Below are 8394 nucleotides of genomic sequence, written 5' to 3' on the forward strand. Positions count from 1 at the left end.
AGACTTCCATGCGGGAACCAGCTTGGCCAGCCTGAGTCAGCACGTTGGGCAGCATTAAGAGAGGCCCAGCTTTCAGGATCAGGGAGCTCAGTGAGAGTCCTGCTGGGTGTGGGGCATGGGGAGAGACTGGAGAGAATGAATTTGTCCTAAGTTGGTTAAGCTCCCACTATGGGTCTGGCATGCCACCTGGTTACAAAGCAAAAAAGGAAACTGGGCCCTGCCCTCAGGGACCTTCCATTCTGCTGCTGGTGGAGAAGGGAATCTCAGAGGAGACAGGGGGGAGGGGGAGCACCAGAGCTGTTCTCCATGTTGGGAAGGGCTGTTATATGGAACAAAGATCAGCCTTGCTGGTCCGAACAGTTGAGGGGGAGGGGGAATCGTCAAAGAGGCCAAATCAGTTCAGGCTCAGTGTTAGGAAATCCTTGCTCTCCTTAGGGGCTGGCCAGGAATGGAAGGGACTCTTTGGGAAAGGTAGTGAGCTCCCCATCTCTGGTGGTCTCCAGTCAGAGGCAGGGTGACTCCCTGTGCAGGATATTGTAGAAGGATTTCCTGTTCAGGTGTGGGTTGCGCTCCTTTCTGTAGAGTGTTATATGATAAGCAGGATGAATGGGGGAATGAGTACCAGGGGAGGGCTCAGTGGGCTTTGTCTTTAGGTGCCTTGGGCTTTGAGGAAATGTAGGGGGGGAGGGGCTGAAGCAAGCCTTGGGCGATGAGTCTGGGGCTGGGAGTGGCAGGAGAAGGAAGCTGGCTTTCCTGGTGGTGGGAGGCTCGAATAGGATGTGTGCCACCTGGAGCCTGGCTCAGTCCCCACCCCCACATCCCTGGATGTGGCCCTTCCTCCCCTACTTGGCCTTTGTTCCGCCCGGGGCTGTTCATTCTCTGTGCTGAGCGAAAATAGTTAGGGAGCTCATTAAATACTTGCTGATTGATTGGGTGACAGAGAGGAAACACTGAAGGTGGGAAATATCCAAGGTTATTATCAAGAACCTGGGAGGTTCCCAGAGGCAGGGAGAACAGTGAGAAAGCTATTTCAATGGTCTTGGCTGGAGAAGAAGGCTCTAGGCTTGTGGCTGGAAGGCCTCAGAAGTCCACTACTCCAGCCTTCTTCCTTTACGCCAGAGTTTTCCACAGGCTGGATTATGAGAAATAAGACTTAAACCCAAGTCAGCCTGATGCTGTCCTGAGGGTGCCATTCCTCCTCTCCCCCCTCCTTCACAGTGGCGTCTCCATGACACCAAAGAGAATGATAGCTAGGGAGAAAGAGCAGGTAAGGCCTCCAACCTGAGCTCAGGGTCGTCATTAGGAGTCATTGCCGACATTGCTGGGGGCCCTTTATGATTACAAAAGTTTCCTCACATTTATGATCTCCTTTCACCTTCCCTCCTCCTTAACCTGTTGGGAGGTAGCTAGGGCCTCAGCGCCATTTAATAGCCACAGAGGTCAAGGCTGAAGGTCCCAGAGCCAGAATTCCCACCATTGTCATTCTGGAGGTCTGGCCCTTGGGGAACCATTTCTGGCTAGAAAAAAAGCAGAGAGAAAGGAATAAAAAGGGAGCTGATTTGCCCACCCAGCATGGTGTCCCAGGGAATAGTCTGGAATGTGTTTCAGAGATTTTAAAAGAAGGTAGGGGAGGGGATTTCTAGGTGTGTTGGAAATTTCTCCTCTAAGCAAGTGAGTGAGTCTCTGTGCCCTGAGATCTTTAAGTGGGAGACAGACTGTGTGACATGTAGAGGTCTAGAAGTAGGGGCTGCTGGTAGATGGCTTCTGTGGATGCCCAAACCCCCTCCTATATTCTCTGTCTATCTGACAAATGCCCATTTCTGCCTCTGTTGATGTTTACCCTGATGCTTTCCATCAGTTCAGTATCTCACCCTGATTCTGTGTTCATCCTCATTGAAGGGGTTTAACATGACTGAAAAATTCATGCTAAAAAGTGTGGGAGCAAGCACATAGCCTTGTTTCACTTTCTTGGTGACTGGAAAAGCACAAGAGCATCATCCATTATCCAGAGCCCAAGCCAGCATGCCATTGTGAAATTGATGTACAATACTGATGAACTTCTCTGGGCAACCAAATTTTAACATAATTTTCCATAAGCCCTCACGACTTACAACATCAAAGGCCTTGGTCAGATCTACAAACATTGTGTTCAGACCTCTGTTCTGCTCCTGGCATTTCTCCTGGAGTTATCCAGCAGGAAACATCATATCTACTGTTCCTCAGCCCTTTCTGAAGCCACACTGGGTCTCAGGCAGATGACTGTCTTCCAGGTGAAGCATCAGCCTATTAAGGAGGACTCTGAAAAGAATCTGGCAATGGGTAAGACAGAGTTCCCCCTGTGATTGTCACAGGACAATCTATTTCTTTTACCTTTATAGAGGTGGACAAAAAGACTATCTTACAGAGAATTAATTGACAGAGGGTAAGTGCTCACATGGTGGTCAGAAGAAGCAATAGAAGGACACTTTCAAGGTCTCTCTTAAGGACTTTAGAATTGATTGTGTGATGTAGGGGACACTGGCACAGGACCACCCAGCATGGCATGCCCTCGTCAGAGAAGTCACTGTGCTCTATGAGCGAAGTAGAATTGAAGTAGCTCAAAAGAAATTTGAGATGCACAGATGTAGAGAATTCACCCCATATGTTCACATGGACTGTTTGTGCCCTAGCTGTGGTAGAGCATTCCGAGCTCATATTGATCTGATCGGCCACAGTAGGACACACTATAACTTAACTCTAATGTAATGATGTCATTTAGGCCCTCTTTGGGAATGGACAACAGCTACCACTTTTCTGCTTTCCTACAGGACCAAAAGGTGTTGATTTATGGGGCTGTATGAACCAGGAGGGGCAGTCTCTAGTGGTGAGCCACCTGGCTTTTTCTTCAGCCTTGTCTCCTACAAGATGGTCATCAGTGACTTAGATGAAGACAGAAGGCATGCCTGCCAAGTATTCAGAACATTCAAAGCTGGGAAGGCTTTGTTAGCTCACATAATCAGGATTCAGAGTCATCCTGACAGTTCAGAACCAAGGAGATGACTCAACAGCTTCATGGTGGGAGAGGAAGTAGAATTGTAGGGTCATGGGTGGGGGAAGTGGGATGTCCAGGGGTGAGAGCTCAAGCTTACAATCAGGGAATTAACCAAGAGTCAAATTTCAGCTGAGGAATCTGGAGGAAGTCCAGTGCAAGCAGGAAGAAGGAAATTGTGAGCCAAACAATAGGGCATACTTGGGTGGATCGATGATGGATGGATGGATGGATGAATGGATTGGTGGATCGATGATGGATGGATGGATAGATGGATGGATTGGTGGATCGATGATGGATTGATGGATGGATCAATGAATGATGGATGACTGGCTGCAGGGGGCATGTTTTAGGGGAGAATTCTGCATAGAAATGCCTCTGAAATGCTCTGATTCTCCTAAGTGGGTGAAGACCAAAGAGGCAAGGATGTCTTTGAAACCAGACATCTTCCCACCACGGATTATCTTTTCCAACTTCCACCCAGAAGTGCCTGGCTATGCTACCTGAAAGCAGTTAATTGGAGACTCTCTGGATTGGCTTAGAATCTTCTCTAGTTTTCTTAAGAAGCACAAACTGGACCTCTCAGCTTTTCTGCACTTTAGTATGAGCTGGTTCCACCCTCTGCCTGCTTAGGTTGCTCCTCTACCTTTGTCTTTATGTCTTTGTGTTGGGGTGTTGGGGATAAGACTCTTGGAATCTGGGGTTCTGGGGAATGTGGGTTAAGGTTGTGCAACAGTAGGTAGGGGGTGGATTTCTGGCTATTTCCCCTGGAACCTCCACCATCAACAATGTCCCAGAATTAAGGCTCAGCTTCACTGCATCAGAGAGGACAACGGAGTCAGAAGGTGGCAAACTGTGTGTGTAAGTGGATACTGTAGATGGTTTTAATTAGAGATGTGCCTGTGGAGATACTTCTGTAGAGGAGGAGGAGGAGAGGATGGAAGAGAAGAGAGACAGAGAAACGCAGAGAGAGAGAGGAGAGGGCATCAATCACAGCCATCCTATTTCCTAAAACAAAAAATAATTCTTAAAAGAGGTAAAAAGATCTCCTTGCCCAGAGTGCTCTGTAACTGGGAAGCTGGGAAGTCCTGAGGGTTTCAGGGAATCCTGTGGCCTTCTTCCAGAAGGAAGGATTGGATGAGAGGCAGCTGGGATTCCTGCTCTGGGCCTTAAGTTCCCCCAGCTCCCCAACACCTCCCAAGTCTGTGCCTCTGAGGTACCACTACAAGACAGGCTCAAAGAGGAAGGAAAGACAAAGATATGGATAGTTTCCTCTCAGTTATAAAGTGGCAGTAAGAACCACCCCAAACTCTGGGCTGCCTTAGAGCCTCAGAAAACCCCCATCATGGACTGTTGACATTACAGACTAGACTTGGGCATCTTCTGGCAATACTGAGTTGTGGAACCACAGTTGGAAAGGATACGGGAGGACATCCAGACATCCAACATGATGTCCTTAGCTCCTGAATTTCAGGGAACCAGATGAAAATGTAACTGGGAAATATTTAACAAAATTAAAGAAAATAGAATAGATAACATTACATTTTAAAACCGAGTCAATATTCAGTCAACTGTATGATTTATTGGCTCCATTTCTATTAAATTTTGACAATATCTGAACTTAATTGTAGCCTTCTTGGGCAAGATAGGGAGAAGGAGGGGGCAGAAAGGAAGAATAAAAAAGGACAAAGTAAAAAGTACTCAGCAGAAAATTGTAAAGAAAATTTACAAGGAAGAAAAGATGGACAGCTCAGAACACAATGTGTAGTATTTATTGTATAGGCTTCCTTGAAATGGAAATTGATTGCTGTATAGTTTGAATCTTCTCATGTTCTGCTATGCACATGGCAACGCTTTTTTCTTATTTTCTACAATAGGTTTCTTTTTCTTTTCCTATTGTGTATTTAACTTTTAGTATTTAAGCTTAAAATGAATTAGAGTTTGACACCAGTGGTGTCCTCCATCCACCCAGCCAGACTTTTCATAGGATCCGTACCAGACAATTAGTCTCCCAGCTTCTCTGAAGTACAGTGTCGGTGTGGGGAGAAATACAATTCTGAGAAAGATGGGAGTGTGTAGGGAAAATTGCAGGGCCTTGTGGCAGAGAAGACTGTGCTGTGGTCTGGCCAGTCTTGGTCCTTCAGAGGACAGCATCTCAGTAGGACAGATGAATACAGAGGAATTCCTGGGCTTGTGGCTCAATAGGCAGCTTCTGGATGTAGCAGCCACCACCTCCAGCTACAGGCCCAGTTGTGCACTCTCTTTAAAAAAACACACAAAACTAACAACAAAACAAAACCACCTTTTACTTTTTTTTTTTTAATGTTACTATGCAAATGACTTCTGCAGGAAAGGTCCAAAGGTAGTCTACACCCAGATGGGACCAGGCTCAATCTCAGCCTGACTTCTTCATAAGCAGTTAAGCCACCGGAGCCTCAGATCCTTTCCTGAGGTCTGGCTCCACTCAAATCTGAAACGAGGCTCTTCCTCCTCTAATTGCAAAAGCTGTCAGAGTTAGAAGGGTTGGGGTGTGCATCTCCTTGGGTCTGGGACTTGATTCTTAAATCAAGGTGCTGGCCAAGGGAACAAATCTTTACATCTTTAAAAAGGTAGGACAAGCAAGGTACTTACTGAACAGACTGAGAGGGGAAGGTCCAAGCAGCTACCACAATCATGGCCTGGAAATGACAGGCCTGCCGATATTGGAAGAAAGTGACCTCGTCCCACCCAAGCCTGGCTGGACAGCCCTGGCTAGTCCACCTTCCCTGTGTCGAACCCACCTACCCACCAATCACTGTCCCTCTTAAACGGTATCTTCTGATCTCACAGGACACGCCAGGAAGGAGCTGAGCAATGAAACTGTTTTAGCCCCAGACTTTGAAGAATCTGTCATTTTTTTGGTGTGAGCATGCCTTCCACTCAGCCTGCATCCATTCGTATAGATCTTCCCACCCTTCTCTGCATTCATCATATATATCATTTCTCACAACAAAGTAATACTCCCTTACATTCAGGTACCACACTTTGTTTAGTCCCCACGAGATGGGCATCACAGAAAGCAGTGCTATAAATAGTGGGACTTTCTTCTTCTTGATAGCTTCCTTGGGGTTTAAGCCCAGTAATACAGTCTCTGGTTCATAATTCTAAATTGTTTTCCAAAATTATTTTCTGATTTCACAGCTCCACCAACAATGTATTGGTGTCCACAACCCCTCCGACACCATTGTGTACTTTTATGGGCTAGCCTGGTAAAATCTGTAAGCCAGCTTGTCAGTGTTAAGGCTGGCCATCCTTAGCCTCTGTTGTTCTGCCTTCCCTCTCTCTTTGCCTAGACTTGGCTCACTGTCTCCCAGCTTGGAGTGGAAGTCACTGGTCCTCTCTGCTCAGTCTACTAAAGAGCTGCCTCCTATCTGCTGCCTTCCCTGAGCCTTGTGCACCTGGGCATTCTGGCCAAGCCTAGGTCCTTGACATTCTTCATGCTCAAGCTTCTCTGCTGTTGAAGAGGGAATTCCTGGGGCCAGGTTATGCCTCCTGCAGCCTTTGTGTGTCCAGTGCTTGGCCTGGCTTGGCCTAAGCTGGCTGGGCCTTGCTTGGTGCTTTGCTAAATGCTTGGTACAGTCCTAGGCTGGTAGTTTCACTCCAGCATGGAGGGAGTCCCCAGGTAAATCTCCTTCACTGTCCCAGGTAGGGCCAGGTGTGGGAAGCTTCATCTATAAAAGAGATTAGCAAGCCCTAATTATTTCCCAGTTGGATCATTTAAATAATAATGACTTCCCTGTGTTATGTAATTAGAAAACCACAAAGTTTCCTAGACCAGAAGGCCTGGAGGAAGCACCAGGATTTTATCCTGTCTTACCCTAGAGGTCCAGGCTGGGAAAACCCCAAGAGGCCCAGTATCATCAGGTCAAATTCTTTGACCTCGTCCTCCAGGGAAACTTAGGAAAAACTGAGAAAATGCACAGAGGGGGAGGGGCAAGGCATCCCAGTCCTCCTAACTGGTTTCCCTGACTCCAAGCTCTCCCTACTCCAGTCCATCCCCCTCTACCCAGCTGTCCAAGCAACTTACCTAACCCAGGGCTGATCAACTCACTCCCTGCTCATTGAGCTTAGCTGGTGGTTCCCTATATCTCCAGGAGCAAACATAAATCCCTCTGTTCACACTGAAGAAGGCCTTTCACAACCAGTCACCTGCCTACCTTTCCAGGTTTATTATATAGAATATAACAGTGGGACTTCCCATCATTGACTCCCCCCAGGAAGTTCAGTGAGGGTCACCACTGGAGGGGAAAGGAGCTGGTTCCCCTTTCCAGAGTCTGGCTGGCATTTGCCTCAAAGGTTTACCCCCACTAGGTATAGGGAACAGTTGACATCTATGTTACTAATGTCACTCTGCTCAGGGATGCTCCTGTTTGTGAGAGCTTGGGCTTGGCTAGAGGTACCCCCTCCATGTACCTCCCTTTACTTTTGTTCTGATTTGTGACTTCCCAATGGAAGCCCTCTGCAGACACCTTTTCCTAAATCTCTACGCTTGTGGACTGAGTCTGAGCCCAACTTAGGTCCAGGACATGGTATTTTAAGTCCAAAACTGGAACAAAGTGAGACTCTCATAGACCCTCTAACAATTAACATAAGGAGGTTTGCTTAGCCCTTGCACAAGAAAGACATTCAGAGAAGGGAAGGGATGTTCACCCAGAGTATGGTTTTGATTCCTCTGAGCCCTGCCCATGCTGGTGTTGGTCATGCTGCTGGTCTGTAGTCCTTGGTCAGAAGGAGGAGCTCCCACTCTCATGCCCCATGATACTTAATCTCCCACCTTTGGGCTTTTGCACGAGTCATTTCCCCAGAACTGGAATGCCCTCCCTTTCTCATCACCTCTTCTTAGAAGTTACTTTCTAATTTATTTTAAAAAATCAAAGTGCCACCTTGTGCAGCAAACCTTTCCAAATGTCCCCCAGCGGCTAGTGTCTTCCCCACCCAAATACCTTGTATTAATTTTATTTGTATTTAGATGTGACCAGAATGTCTCTCCTCATAGAACAGAGATGGGGACCATCCCACTTTTGCCTTTGTAACACTAGGCATAGCGCTGTGAAGAGTGGAGGCATCGAATACATGCTTTTGGACTGATTGGCAGTGAACGCTACCATAACTAGGGTGGAGCACGTGGGGCTTTGGACCAGACTGATGGCATCTAGAGATTGCTGACAGCACTTGTCATCCTTCAGTTGTGTAGAAACACAGTCTGGCTTCTGATTGGCAAGGAGAATTAGTTAGAATGTTAAGGGGAAACTTGGTTAAAAACAAATGAACTCAGACCAACAAGGAAAGTCCTCACAAGTCTTCCTTTCTCTGCAGAAAAAAAAAGT

This window comes from Notamacropus eugenii, chromosome 2 (genome assembly GCF_028372415.1).
Source record: "Notamacropus eugenii isolate mMacEug1 chromosome 2, mMacEug1.pri_v2, whole genome shotgun sequence".
NCBI classification, from domain to species: domain Eukaryota; kingdom Metazoa; phylum Chordata; class Mammalia; order Diprotodontia; family Macropodidae; genus Notamacropus; species Notamacropus eugenii.